Below are 16,763 nucleotides of genomic sequence, written 5' to 3'. Positions count from 1 at the left end.
GTTTGGTCGTACAGGTATGTTACACATAACCTCCTAAAGCTGCACTATGTACGGGGTTCCCACACATTCTTACCAATTAATTTCCAAAACTCTTACAAAACTTCCAGAATATTTAACCCGATTTCCCGATTTCCCTATCCCTATATAACAATAATTCGGCTCAATAACGAGTCGCTTACTCCTATGTGCAATGCCCAAAGACGGGTAGTGTATGCCAGTGGTTCTCAACCTTTTCAGGCCGTGACCCCTGAAATAATCATATGTGAACTGGGGACCCCCCACCCTGACGAGCACTAGAGTTGAGGAATTTTGTATAACACGGTTCTATTGTGAAAATAGCAGATCTACATGCTCACAACGTGAGCATGTAGATCTGCTATTTTCACAATTTCTAACTCTAATATTTGACAATTTGGCCAATGTTTAATTTGTCATTTCAGAGGTATTAACAAAATCAATAACCAAAGACAATGCATACTTGCATAGCTATTTTTTCCAGGACCTTCCAGGACCCTTGATCAATTCCAAAACTTTTCCAGTACTGGAAAATATTTTTCTAATTTCAAAATATTTCCAGGAATTTCATGACCGTGGGAACCCTGTATGTAACTGTCCTCCTCTGGATTTGAACCTGGTGCTGTTTTCAACCCATTGAGCTAATAGAGCCTGCCTGCCTGCTCAGGGGATGAATTGAATCTTGACCATCTGGTCAAAAAAAAATCATGTCAGATCCTGTGTCTGGGTGAGCCATGACCTTGACGCAATCTTAATGTCTCAATGTAGCAGGGAGAAATAAATGATACAACCACTCTAATATAATAACATGCTCTACCATAAAATTGGACAAATTTGAATTGTATTCAATAGGGGTCGACCGATTTGGGATTCTCATGTTCGATTTCGATAAGTCGTGTTCAAAGAGGCCGACCGATATTATGAACGGATATGCATTTTAAAGAAGAAAATGTATTCCCCAATTTGAAATGGTGGTTAATTAATTTATATATTTTTCCCATCCTAAATGTCTAGAGGCTCACAACTAGTCGCCACATACTAGAATAGCATTAAAAACCTATTCCGCAGCAGGAAATAGGTGAAAATCAGTAACCAAGATGCAAATAATAAAAAAATATATCAATTTCTTTCAACTTGCGATATTAATAAATGTTATGAATATCGACTTCGATTATCGCCCGTTTCGATAATCGGTCGATCACTAGTATTCATGAGTCTACATAGTGCTGCTTTAAATCCTTCATACTTTGTTGACTAGGGTCCTCCAGTGGTCTATTCACTCTACTACACCAAATCTTTGTTGAAGAAGCCTGATCTACAAGTTCGCAATAGATCTGCTATTTTTGCCAAATGGTCACCAATTTTTGCCTGTTTGCTATGCCCAGTATGAGGACGCTAGGCATTACAGTAAATGTTCACTTGAACCACAGCGTCAATATTCTGAAGGAAACCTAGAAACCTCATCCCCATGTTAACATATTTACTTATTCTCGTGAATTGATGCCCTATACGTGATCATACTACAGCATCACGCAAGCATCAAAAGTAGCAGATCTGCAAGCTCGCGAAGCGACTCGTTTTGAGCTTGTAGAGCTGCTACTTTGAAAAGTACGTTTTGGACATTTGGTTTACACCCGATGGAGATATCTACGAGCTCACAATGCGTCAACAACACAATGTGAACTTGTAGATCTGCCATTTTTAGCGAAGAGATTTTGTGTAGAGGGTGGGGAGGAAAGTACAGGGCCAACTCTGGTCCAAAAAGTCTAGGGGTTTTAGAGGTTAACAGCCAGTAAACGATGTCCTTTTTTTCTTTTCTTTACCTCCATGGAAAGGGCAGCGGACGCGTTTCAACCTAACAGGTGTTCCTCATGCATCCGTTGCTCTGTCCTTGGAAAGGATTTACTGGCTGTTTTCTCAGTTTCATGACATTGTTTATCCCTAACACCTTGAGACTTATTTAATCTGTGTTGCAGGCATTCTGCTTTGCAGTGCTTTCTCTTGGTTTAAGTGGTTAAGCCTAATTTATGCTTCGGTTAAAGTGTGACATTGCTTTGCAATGATGTATTTTTAACTGAGGGAAGGAAAACAATGTGTCTTGTTGGGCGACATGTCACACGACGACACATTTGCAGAAGCGCAAACCAGTCTGTACATTTGTGGATATGGCATGTCAATAATTCATGGCCCCTGTTCATTTGGAATGCAGCGTTGGTTGCATTAGTGTCTGCTCGCATCATGAGTGGACCTGACCTCCGCACTCCAGGCTCATAACGCTGGTAAGCTGTTCCGCTCGGCCAACCGTGATGCTCTCTCAAGGGAGTCCTTTAAGTGGCCCTTTAAAGTGGCCCCTCTCAATCCCACCAGCTGCTTAATTACAGTGGCTGGAGAGCTAGGTGGCAGCTTTGGGGGCCGTCTATGAACTTATGGTCTACTGAATATATTATTGAACTTCCTCCTTTGTTAATTTAGCTGAGACAAAAAAAGAAGAACCCAATGAGACACTTTCAAGTAAAATGTACGTAACTAGTTTGACTCTGCACCTAAAGAATACTTAAAAATACAATGAATGCACTTTGAATAATGGGCATAATGTGTTTTCCACCCTCTGTTCTAGTTATTATTAAATATAATATTAATGGCATATTTTGTACCACTTCGTGGCTAATCCTACTGCATGTTTTAATGTTATATTGCCTGTAGTATAGCTTTAATTACAGTGGCATCTCACAAGTTATTTAGCTATTAAATTACTATAGTATCAAACATTCAAGATGGTACTGTACTTTAAATGGCAATATACAGTATTAATTTATTAGTAGGAAAATTCAGAATATCTGATGTGAATCTGCACGCATATGCAGTATTTCATAAATATGTACTACTGTTATGGCAGAATGGCCACAAGCTTGACTATTTCTTATATGATGTCCGTGTTTGATTACAAAAACAGAATTCATGGATCAGACTAATTATGATATACATATTTGCTGTTTAATACATTCAGTCTGTTTAATATCCAAATGAGGAAAAAAAAGAGGGTGAAGCAAAGATTATTGGACATAATCAGTGTTACATCTTCATGTAGAAAGGACCCGTCGTACATCAATTTCACAAAGAAGAGTTGAATTGACAGGAAATCAATAGGGCGTGCTTGGATGAGGGTGGTATGGATTCAAAGGATGAACACTGTCATTTTCTTTATCTACCCGTAATCTTTTTTTTAAAGAAAGTAGGCAGTCTACCCGTCTTTGCATTTAAATTGATCAGAAAGGCACAAGCAGTGATTAGGTGGAAATGTAACTAAGTAGATGTACAAAAAAAAAAAATCCAACTCGCCAAATTGTCCACGCTCATTGGACAGGCTTGTCAATGCTCCTGGATTTGCCATGGATGTTTGGCAATTACATCTACTATGTTAAATATTTTCTGGGGGAGGACCCCCAGATGAGAAGTCATTATTAAGGATGTCTTACTTTGCTTCAGTCATCAAATCTGTACACCTACATTTGTCATTTTTAGGCTGAAATTGTACCCATGCTAGTAAAGCAAGCCTGATAAAAGTATCAAACATGCACAAAAGTTGGTTTTTTCAGTTGGATTTTTGGCGAAGTGACCTGTATCTACTCAAGTACTGTACTTAGAGGGATAGTTCACCCCCCAAAAAAGGTTCTATAGATTACTCACCCCATGGAGTCTTGAATTCATGGATATTTATTTTGTTTTTTCAACATTCCTAAGTCAATAATTTGATGACCAACAGTGGTTCCCTATATGGAGACACAGAGTCTCCTTATACTTTTACTTTACTGGAGTATTTCACATTTGTTTTACTTTTCTTTTAGTTTTTTCCACTACATCTCAGAATCAAGTATACTTTTACTCCACTTACTTGAAAACTTACTTTGTAGATTTTGATTATTACTAGTAAGACGCCTCAGGGTGCCATGTCCTCGCCGTCTGGCCATGTATATCGAACGAGTTACCCATATATGGAGACCCCTGGTACCCATATATGGAGATCCATGTACTGTATATGGAGATATACTGTGAGACTCCAAACATGCTTACTCAGTTATTCGTTATGTGAAAAGCCTATGACGTCTATCACATCTGACATCATACATACAATCCCTTTTATGCCCATACATGGAGATCCCTGTCTGAACCAGCCACACTTATATGGGCTGTCTTCCTTCATATACTGTATATATATATGGGCATTCCTATATGAAGTCCTGTTAGATATGGGCTTAATATTGATGACATCAGGGATCTCCATATGTGGGCATGAAAGGGATCCTTTTAGAGTGGTTCCCATGACATCAGCGTGATGTCAGAGCGGCAAACCCATAGACCGTAAAAAAGAAAAAAGTGTACACGTCCAGACAGAGTCAGCGTGTGCCGTTTCTCATACTAAACTGCGTCCTTCAGGTCGCGACAAAACAAATTACAACTTCAGCCCCATATACCGTAATTGACTATTTGAAAATAGCAGATATACAAGATCTTGCGAGCTGAAGAGTATGTAGCTAACTGATTAATATACTGAAGTTGATAAATGTTTCTCTCTCCTGTTAATGAAATTGGTGTCCCAACAGAAAATGTATTTTCTTTTTACTAAAGAGAGAGAGTTCTTTTGAGTGGTTGAGGTGCTATTATAGCAAGCAACCTGTAGAGCTTCTGCATGTCTGTAGAGGTTCTTTACTGATTCTAAAGTTTAGTTTTGACACCTCTAATGGTTATGAATTATATAGCACCATTTGACAAAGGTGCTATGATGCGATGTGATGCATGATGCGAGATTGCGGTCTAGCCAACACCAACTCTGGACTCCTGAATTGTTGCCCTCCACTCTCTCCACACGGCAATGATGGGCCTGCACAACAGGCCTGGATTAACCATTGGGCCGGTGGGGCCTTTGCCAGGGGCCCTTAGCTCTCAGGGGCCCTTGGGGGAACTGGGCCGCGTGGTCATTGAAACGTTACTAAAATGATATGTATATTTTAATCAAATATCAAATGTGTGGGCCCCTCCTCTGTTGTCTACAGGTGCTTTCTTGGCCCACAGATGATCATCATGGCCTAAAATCCGAGCTGGGTAGTCGGGGGAGAGGGGGTGGGAGGTGAGTCAATGTACAGTAGATGTATTTCTTGGTACCGACACTGAGACAGACAGCACGTGCCTGTTTCATATAATCACTCAGTTGAGTTACCAACGCTTTTCAGTTAATTCAGCCTTACCTCTCTGTGTTGGCATGGTTACTGTGAAGTAGGGCATTCACGAATAGTGATTTTTAGTATTCGAATTATTCGACCTCAAAGTATTCGAATAGTCGAATATTCGACAGGACTGGCCAAACTGTCAAATATTAAGTAAGCAAGAGGCGAACCCATTGGCTAACCGAGCCATGCCATGTGTGGGACATACATACATACATACATATATGTACATACATACATATAGACTAAGCCAGATGTAGGAGCGGTTAGTAGGGGTACGATTCCAGGCTTGACCAGCAATTGTTGAAAGTTTCCTTGAGCAAGACACCTCCGCGCCCCTTGTGTGCAGCAATCAGCTATAATAGGATGAGCAGAAACTGAATTCCCCCTGGGAGCAGGTAGGTGTATATTGTTATTATTAATAGCCAATCTAGAGCTTGTAGATTTTGAACGATTTTGAAAAGAATCTTGGAAATAATTATACCTAGAAAAAGCTGGCAAGAAACTATGGTTCTATATAGGTCTGAGAACTATTTTATTTAAAGATTATTATTATTATTATTATTTTTATACCTTTACAGTATTTGATAGGATAGTAGACTGACAGGAAATGGGGAGAGACATGGGGAATGACATGTGGCAAAGGTCGTCCGGATTGGGAATCGAATCGGCGACGCCAGCAGGCATCATAGCCTAGTATGTGGTATGCACCTGGACCACTAGGCCAGCAGGCGCCCTGGTCTGAGAACTTTTATGCCAGCTAAAGATAACCTGTTTTTGGAGCTGTGTGGAACACAAGCTCCCTATACGTGGCCGTGTGTGTGGGTCTGTCTGTCTCCGTGTCTCCGTGTCTGTCTGTAGCCTGCAGTAACCTTTTCTGACCACACATGTTAAGGGAGGGGCGCTGTTGCACACACACACACACACACACACACACACACACACACACACACACACACACACACACACACAGCTCCACTTCGAACAGAGGTTCGATTTTTGTTAACCTTTTAACTGAAGTTATCTGGGTTGTAAGGCCAGATACCCTAGACAATAATGTCCAATCAGACAGGATTGGTCATGCTTCACTTGACATCACAATAAACCGATGGATTGTGCAGTCCAAGTAGGGAATGAGACTTTACCCCAGGTGAAGGAGTTTAAGTATCTCGGGGTCTTGTTCACGAATGAGAGAAAGGGGAAAACGGAGAAGGAGATCAGCCAGGGAATCGGAGCAGCAGGAGCGGTTTTACTGTCACTAAATCGCACTGTTATGCCGGAAGGCAAAGCTCTCTGTCTACCGAGCAATCTTCGTTCCTACTCTCACCTATGGTCATGGAGTGTGGGTCATGACCGAAAGTATAAGGTCACGGGTACAAGCGGCCGAAATGGGTGTCCTCAGACGGGTGGCTGGTATCTCCCTTAGAGATAGGGTGAGAAGTTCAGTCACCCGAGAGAGACTTGGAGTAGAGCTGGGAAAGGAGTCAGCTTAGGTGGTTCGGGCATCTAGTATGGATGCCTCTCGAGCGCCTTCCTAGGAAGGTCCTCGATGCACGTCCCACTGGGAGGAGACCCCGTGGCAGACCAAAAACCAGATGGAAGGATTATGTCTCCACACTGGCCTGGGAACGCCCCTATACTCCCGGAAGGAATGGAGGAAGTTGCTCAGGATAGGGAACTCTGGAAATCTCAGTTGTAACTGTTACCCCCACTACCCGATTCTGGATAAGCGGTTGAAGATGGATGGATGGAATTCATTTCCCAGTGGATTCCTGGCGACTCGCAACCACAGAAATCCCAGAAATGCACCTTTCTAAGTTTAGAAGAATTAGTTTTTAACACAAATCTCTTTCTGGGGGTGTCTGGTACAAAGCCTTTGCAGATGTGTGTTCGTGGCCTTTGATTCAGTGGTTCTCAATCTGTGGGTCGGGACCCCCTATGGGGTGTGTGGTCCCCCAGATGACAAGTGAAGTGACAATTTAAGGACTTTGAAGATACCTAAAAAAAGAAAGGAAAAAGGATACGAAAGAAAAGAAAAAGACCAAGTAATCAACAAACTATACTATAAAACCTAGTCAAACACTGACCTAATTGTCAAAAAATATAAGGCCATTTTCACAATATTTATCTGTGGAACTGAGTCGAAATAAATCAAATACCTCAACTCCTACATTCCGGGCTTATCAGGGTTGGGGGAGGGGGGGGGGGGGGGTCCCCCACTTCAAAACATATTTTGGGGGGGTCATGGCCTGAAAAGGTTGAGAACCACTGCTCTAAAATACATTATGTCGATTTGACCTCGAAACGTTAGAAAGCCACTGCACGAAGCACGATGATGATGACGTCCACATACACCTGGAGATCATTGAGGAGGGTCCGGCTCCGGGGAGCATCACATCCTGATGCCAAATACATCATTTCATGATGAATCACTCTTTAATGTCCCTACTATTTCACTAGAAGTGAACAGAACTGGGTGACATTTATGAATTGTTATATGTCAAGAGTAAGTAGTCCTATCATGTTTCATCTCTGCCCTTTGCCACATGTTAAAGCAAACTCTTTTACACAATCTAATGGGAGTGAAAATTATAATGTAGGGGTGCCTCGGATTAAAAACAATATTTATGGGGTGCCCTGAGACAAAAAATGTTTGGGAACCCCTGGTCTAATAGAATAATACACTTCTGTTACGTTGAATGTAGATCAACTTTACACCACGAGGCAGCTCCACAGATCACGTCCAACCCAGATTGGCACACAAAAAAGGGTCAAATGCGTTCTCCTGCTATGCCGTAAAATGTGGAAGGCCCTACCGAAGGCCCCTTACCTCCCCTTGACCTTTCTTTTGCACATACCATTTATTTTTGTTTTTCTGATTATATAGTCTGCATAGTAGGCCTACTGTGTTCTTCTATTTGTCTATCATTCAATGTTATAGGAGTTTTAAACCCATTCAGAACGGGTACATATTATAGTGTATTATTATTTTATGCTTTAACTATTGAAAAACAGCAGATATACAAGCTCGCAGCGCGTACAAGCTCGCAGCGCGGCACCGAGTGCCGCGCTGCGAGCTTGTAGATCTGCTATGTTTGAAAATGTTTGAAAATTAGAATTTTGACCCGATTCTATAAGTGTCTTTTGAATCCTTCTAAGGTTTTTTTAAAAACCTATGTTTCTATGCCAGCAATCTGGCCAGCCATCGTCAAAGAAAAGGTCCTTTTCACTTAACTGGAGCTCAGTTAGTCTGTTCTTGAGAGACTACTATGTCAGTGGTTCTCAAACCTTTTCATGTGAAGGACCCCCAAACTGATATGTATTTGGCCACGGACCCCCATCTCAAAATATCTAGTTCCAGGGAACTATGTTTCTCCTCCCCTTTCTTAGTCCTCTTCCTCACGGAGAGATAATACAGACCTACAACTAGGCTATAGTATATCTCATGACTGAAAGAAGAAAGGAAGAAAGTCACAATTTGTGTAAAGATATATGAATCTAAATGTATAACTGCAAGACTAACTATTCATCACAATGTGATAAACCATTAGAGCTGTTTGACCTATATTCTTATGCTCAGTAATGAAGAGAGATCACAGAACTCAAGAAGGCCATAGTGCTGTAGTGTAGGCTAGTGCAGTGCTGCCATCTACAGGTGACAGGCCTACAACCTGATTTATAGACTACATAGTCGTGGAATGGTGTATTAGGATGAAAGATTTCTCCTCCACAGGATCAAACCATTTAAATCAGTGGTTCCCAAACTTTTTAGCTCGAGACCCAAAAGAGAAATTAGATATTCGGCCCAGGACACAAACTAGTTAAAAAAGCAGATCTACGAGCTTGTAGATCGACTATTTTGGTTTTCTAATTGATGGAATTTCTTTGATTTTTCTTTGATTTCTTTATCATGAAATGTTTTGCTTTTTTGGGAATGTTTATTTAAAATGTTTGGAAATAATAATAATTAAAAACTAGAAAATATTGTTCCTTCGAAACAATTGTGGGCTCGCTTCAAGCCAGAAAACAATGGCTATAAAAGTACAAAATGTCAAGATCGCAGCCAGTGCTCTCTTTGATGTTACTGACGCAATTGGACGCTGCATGCATGATTTGAGGCATTTTGTTCCAAAAATGTGTTATGCAAAAGTTGACCCGCTGGTGGCGCTATAACAGGCCAATGTGAGAAGGGTGGCATCTGTTCCTTGACCTAGTGGGAATGTGCTTGCAAGATTTCCCGCACATCGCAGGCTGTGTTCATGATTTGAGGTGTTTTTGGCCACTTTATCGCTGCTTGCAGCTATATTTATTATTATTATTTTATAATTGTTTGTGTGCACTTCATCGGCATGTTAGATAAAGGTCCTTAGATTGTTTGTAGAATGTATCATGCAAATTGCAAAAAGATCCCAGAATAAAAACGGTTTTATGCATTTCACAAACTGCTCAAAATGATATAGCGCCCCCCTTTGGCCAATTGGGGTAAGATTGGTTTTAGTGATATTTGGACTAACACTCTACATCTTTGCCAAATGCCATGAACATGTTACTTTGCATGTATGATTTAGACTGAGGCAGAAGAATAATTTGCATAAAACTGCAATATTCATTGAATTATTAAAAAAGCATGTTTCAATTTAAAAAAGAATCCAATCTGACAGATCTTTAGATATTGGTCCAAAGTTCATGTAAAAAAAGTTTTGTGCACGTGACGCGAAAATTCCAGAATAAAAGCGGGTTTAAGCGTTTTACAAACTGCTCAAAATGGTGGAAAATCTAATGGCGGAGCTTACTTAACAAAGACACAGATGTCTTCCGCTTGAGTCAAAGCACGCATGTAAGCAAGTTGCATGTCTTCAAACAAAACGAGTCATGACTTATGCCCGTTTGTAGTTTGAATTTTCAAACGCTTCGTATAGCGCCCCCCTTTGGCCAATTGGAATAAGATTGGTTTCAGTGATATTTTGACTAACCCTCTACATCTTTGCCAAATGCCATGAACGTGTAACTTTGCATGTATGATTTAGAGGCAAAAGAATAATTTGCATAAAACTGCAATATTTTGTGAATTATTAAAAAATAATGTTTCACTTTAAAAAAAATCTGGTTGATCAGTTTGACCGTCTTGGACAAAGTTCATGTAAAAAAAGTTTTGTGTGCGTAACGCAAAAATCCCAGGAGGAGATAGATTTTTACTGTTTTTCATATAACGTCGCCACAGTAAGCTGAACACATTGATGTTTTTATTTTCATTTTCTGTCTAAGTATGTAGGAGTAGAAAGGAACCGAAGTTTTGAGGAGAACTGTTGACTGATTGCCTGATACACAACTAATTGTAGGAAAGAAAAAATAAAGGGACCCATAAAAATGTGTCCACGAACCCACAAATGGGTCCCAACCATAGGGTTCCAACCTATGGTCCCATTCCCAAGACTCCCAACCATGGGGCTTTTAAGCCGTGACATCATTGCAGACCTCCAAGGAGATTTATTATCAATATTTGTCCCTCGCTATTTCAACAGATCCGAGACAAAAATAACGATTAAAGTATAATTCTACCACTTTCCTTTCAACAACAAAGAGAAGAAAAATTTGTAAATAGTAAAAATAGTAAAAAGATGCACGGGCGATGGGGCCTTTTGGCCCCAAAAGTTCTCCTCTGCCTACAAAATGATGTCAGACTTAACCAACCCACTGTGAATGTAAATAGACCAAGCACGCCCTCTTGTGGACATAAAGGTCTTCTACCACAATGATTAGGTTACTAGTCGATAGGCCATCATGGCATAGCCTTTAGGTTAGATGCAGTGGTGGTGGAATCTAAGTAAAGCAAATATAATAATAATAATTAAAAAAAAGTACATAGGTACATTATAAGCTTATATTTTCCACTCATCTCAGAGGCATAGTACTTTTACTAAAAAAAAAGATTTAGTGCAGGACTTTTACTTGTAACAGAGTATTTCTACATTGTCTTGTATTGTCCCGTTCCCATAGGTCCAGTGATGCCGGCCTCCTAGAGTCCCCAAGACCAGTCTCTGAACCTGGGGCGACAGGGTTATGGAATGCACACCCCAAAACATATCAGAGACACCCCCTTTTCCCCTACCTTCAGAACCGCCCTGAAAACCCACATGTTGGTTTTTAGTGTTTTATTGCTTTTAATTCTTCTTTTAAATGTAATTTTCAAATAAAGTTGTTTTCTTTTTCTCCTCTCCCCATTAGCTTTACACACGACAACTTAGAAAATCCCTATACATTTCAGGTATTATTATTATTATTAGTAGTAGGCTACTTTTACTTTAAATAACCCTTTTCCAGCACTGCTCAGGTGTGTGTGTGTGTGTGTGTGTGTGTGTGTGTGTGTGTGTGTGTGTGTGTGTGTGCGTGTGCGTGTGCGTGTGCGTGCGCGTATGTCTTCCCTATGCTGACCACTCTGTCTCAGTTAAAGCCAGAAGTCCTTCCCACCACCAGACTCAATCGTCGTTAGAGGGTTTCAACAACTGCCAAAAAGGAGGCAAAAAAGCAAGTATTGTGCTGTGTCATAATTGGCAGCCGCCACATATGGCGGAGAGCAGGAGAAGCTTTTACTTATACCCTTAGATTACTGTGTGACATGCCCTTTGTATCATGAAAACGTATGCCATGATTTTGTGAATGTATTCTTGCTGCACCAATAATATTTGTTTCCTTCTATGTTTCTCCCTTATGTGGACATAGAATGGTTAAAAGGTGTGTGTGTGTGTGTGTGTGTGTGTGCGTGTGTGTGTGTGCGTGCGTGCGTGTGTGACACAAGTTTGGCCTGATGGTGTACAGTAGCTGCTATAGAGGAAAGGTCATGAGGTCACCAACATCAACAGGATTGTTCTTCTGGGGAGCAGGAATGTGTTCAACTCAAACTGGAAGTACACTGTACTGTACTGTACTGTACTGTACTGTACTGTACTGTACATATTGTCTCAATTTTGTCTCAAAACTAACTAGGCCATTTGAGCATACAAGCTTTAGTTTGGAACAGACAAGGGACAACTTCAGATATTTACATACTCCATATCTAGACCAGTGTTTCTCAACCACTGTGCATGGGGACCTTTGGTGTGCCCCTGAGAAGGGTCAAGTGTGCCCCTTGAAACTGCTTGAAAGCCAGTATTGTATTTATCATTTTAAAAATGATTTAAACTAGTCAACAAGCACACAACAACGCCTCGCGGTGCGAGGCGTTGTGTGCTTGTAGATCTGCTGTTTTCACTACTGTTGTGCGACAGCCTTGTATGAAGCAGGGCTTTACTTTACGAAGAAACGTACAAATTTGAAACTTGGAGATACAAGGTTTCTTCCCGACAGTGACGATATTTACACACCCGTATTGGTGTGCCCATGGATTCTTGGGACTACTTAGGATGTATCCTTGAAGCTAATCTTTCCAGCGAAAAGATGACTTCAAAAGTAATACAAAAAATCAACCAACGAACTCGTTTCCTACAGAGGATCGCCCCAATGGTCAACTTCAACACACTGAAGACCATAGCTGGTGCAATAATCCAGCCCCTCTTTGACTATGGAGTCCACGTATGGTATCGTGACGCCCCACAAGCCCTAAAAACTAAACTCCAAACAGCCCAAAATAAACTAATTAGGGTCCTGCTTAACCTTCCCAATCAGACTCACCTCACCGCTACTCACCAGTTAAGAGTGGGGTGGCTCAGAGTAGATGACAGAGTACAGCAACTTGCAATGGGCCTGGTGTACAAGATACACTACACCACTATGATACCCAAGTACCTGTCAAAATACTTTATAAACGTTAAGGATGTCCATAATTACAACACCAGAGGCAGTGCCACAGATCACGTTCAACCCAGAGTCAACTCAAAGAAAGGGTCGAACTCGTTCTTCTGCTACACCACAAAAATGTGGAATGTCTTACCGAAGGCCATAAAGGAGTGTGGATCACTAGCATCCTTTAAAATTGCCCTAAAAAACCACTTACAGGCAGCAGCCGTTCACAACTGGTAAAAACCTAGCCCAACCCTTCCCTCCCTGCGGCTTCCTTGTATATACTGTACATACTGATTGTTTAGACTTACTGTTACCTGCCCCTTCCTTGTATATATTGTATATACTGTACTTACTGATTGTATAGACCTACTGTTTTCTTTTTTTTCTTTACATATCTACTGCATAGTACTGTGTTCTATTTGTCTGTCATTCAATGTTATATGAGATACTTAAATGGTTTCCTGTTGAAATAAGCTTAGTCTTTTCATGGATCTCCTTTTAGTAGACCTTGTACCAGTGAACTGTACCGTCATGAATCTGTACATTTTCCTATGCAAACTTCTAATAAAGCCTTCAATCAATCAATCAAATGAAAAGTGTGCCCATGCAGAAAAAAGTCTTTGGTGCTGTCCATTTTTTGAGGGCACAAAGGCCAAATGTCAGGGCAGGAAGGCCATCAAATAAAAGTACATTGAAAGAATTTGTTGAATCTAAGGTTTAGGGATGCTAACTTAATCTGCAGTGAAATAGATAAATTATGGTATTTACAATCTGATCCATGCTCAGCCCTGCACCAATCAAAGTAACTGGATTGGTTTAAAGATGGGGACTCGGGGGAGTTAAGATTTCAGAATCTCAACAAAAGACACTGGTGTCTATATGACAAGAAAGAAACACTGGTGTCTACTGTCTACATATTGATAAGAAAGAGACAGGGGAGAAAGTGGTATAGTCATCTGGGGCATTAATGCCACTGTGGCCTCAGTTCAAGCCATTGGTTTGAGGGGCACAAGGCCAAACTGAGGGGCAACGGTGGCCATGGCCTTCATGGCCACCATGAAATTCCTGCAATGATGTATACTGTATATATTACTGAAAAGGTGACTGGTAGTATGGAACTGCACAGTAATGCAGGGGTTCCCAAACTTTTTTGTCTCAGGGCACCCCATAAATATTCTTTTAATCCGAGGCACCCCTACATTATAATTTTCACTCCCAGCACCTTATATTTATAGCATATCGTCGTTGTCGGGTGGAAACCTAGTATGTCCAAAACCGTTTGTTTTCTATTTATCATCTAGAAAATGTACTATGATGCGAGGCGTTGTGTGCTTGTAGATCTTCTGTTTTCACTAGTTTTGTGCGACAGTCTTGTATGATGAAACAGGTTTGCTTTACCAAAAGACGTACACATTTGAAACTTGGAGATACAAGGTTTCTGCCCGACAGTGACGATATTTTAGTGATTATGTTGCGAGGAAAACGTTGAGATAATAGCCATTTTGGTTAGAACTGACTGAAAATAACTTTTTCAGTCAGTTAAAATGATACTAAATATTTTTTCAAGTGTCCAAATAAATTCCATATATTATCAAATTATCTCACGGCACCCCAGGGTGCCCTGTCACCCACTTTGAAAACCCCTGCAGTAATGACATCATGACTCAAAGTGGGTGCTGTGGCGCCCTGGGGTGCCATGACACAAGTCCAGCGGTGGGCGCCGCAGAATACTTTGATAATTTTTGGGATCATCAATAATATTTCAGCATAATCACCCTCTATAGACTTGGTATAAATGACCTGAGTTGCACTGCACTTGATGCATTCTTTTTCGATCTACACCACCAAATATCTTCACCTGAGCTTGTACAGTTTACAGTTTACAGTTTAGGCATTTAGCAGACGCTTTTAATCCAAAGCAACTTACAATAAGCAGGTAATACATCACTATAATAAACAAGATAATATTTCAGAGCATCAACAACAATAAACAAATGTATATGAATATCAATCTACAAAAACAATATAATCAGTAAAGAAAAAAGGATTCTAAAAAACTTAAAAACAAATGCTAACTAGCTTCATGTATGGTCATTGAGTGATTCAGTAGTGCTAAGGGTTTAGGTGGAGTCTGAAAAGGTGAGTCTTCAGTCCACGGCGAAAGCTAGAGAGTGAGTCCGTTGTTCTAAGTGTGACAGGGAGTTTATTCCACAGCTTGGGGGCCAGGAGGGCAAACTGTCTCGGACGAGTGTATTTTTGTCCTAGAGTTTTTAGCGAAGGTTTTGTCAGCATCCCTGTTGCTGATCTAAGTGAACGGGTGGGGGTGTAGGGGTTGATCAGGTTTTGGAGGTATGGAGGAGCCATACCTTTGGCTGCTTTGAAGGTCAGCATCAGTGTTTTGTATTCAGTGCGGGCCGCAACCGGGAGCCAGTGGAGGCTGCGGAGAAGGGGAGAGACATTGTAGATCGGCTAAGTGGTTAAACGCCAAGTATAATGTAAATTTCAATCCGTCCTAATGGAAATAGTTACATTCTCTCAAGTTTTCCTATCTTAGGGGGGGGAATTCACACATATACGTACTATAATAATATGACATAGTGTTCTGAAACATTGACTGTTATTCATGGGTGACACAGATGAAAAGGTTATTTACAGGGGTGACCTGAGCCAATATTGTATTAACAGTACATGGTACATGGTACAACATTGGCCTCTACACTTTAAATGTACATAAAACAGTAAACCAGTCCAGATATATTTTCAACACTCTGTAACCCTCTCTACAATGTTACAAAATGCATATTGTATTTGTTTAATAGAGAGCTTGAGTGAGTTTACCTATAGGCCTATTAAACATAGGATCATTTTTCCACATTATTTGACTTTCCAAATTCCACCATTTAAAATGATCAGTTGCCCTGTCTTTCAAATGTAAATTAATCTGAAATTAAATGAGAAAAATAATAAATACAAAATTACAAATAATAATACAAGTAATTAATAAAAGTTTCTGAATTAATACAGATATTACAGATAAACCAAAAACTCAAATAATAAAAATGAATTAAAGAATGAGGGTGGCTGACTACTGGCTGACTAATGTTGTCACATGACCACCCACGTCATCGCCCTTTGATGTCACCGGCTCATCGTCGTCACGTGACAGCTCATGTACATCCAGCATGCTTCATAATGCAACAACAAAAATAACCGCATTGAACAATACCAGACACGTGTCCTGTCCTGTATAAAAAGGTGTGTTTTTAACTATTGCACACTTTTAACATGAAACTTTGTAAGTAACCAACCAACCAGGGTGCAACTTGTTGACCTATAATTGGCATTGGTGGAACAGGTAGGCCTTCACATAGCCTAGAAGTATCAATACTGCAATGTAGACACACTCTGTTTTACAAGTAAAAGTCCAGAATTCAAAATGTTTTGATTAAAAGTACAAAGTATTGGTATCAAAATGAATTAAAGTACCAAAAGTAAAAGTAGCCTCTATACTCATTATGGAGAATGTCCAGTTTTCAAATGTATACAAATCTTTTGAAAATAGCAGATCTAAAAGCTCTGTAGATGGTCTATTTTCAAATGGCCTAAATGGAATGTGTGTCTTGTAATAATAATATAAAATAAAAAAAATAATTGTTGAGTAAGAGTAGGCTACAATATTTGTCTCTGAGATGTAGTGGAGTAGAAGTAAAAGTAGGCCCACTGGAAATGGGGAAATACTCAAGTAAA

This window comes from Nannobrachium achirus (assembly GCF_963921795.1).
Source record: "Nannobrachium achirus genome assembly, chromosome: 7".
Classification (NCBI taxonomy): Eukaryota; Metazoa; Chordata; class Actinopteri; order Myctophiformes; family Myctophidae; genus Nannobrachium; species Nannobrachium achirus.
This window is presented reverse-complemented; position numbering follows the sequence as displayed.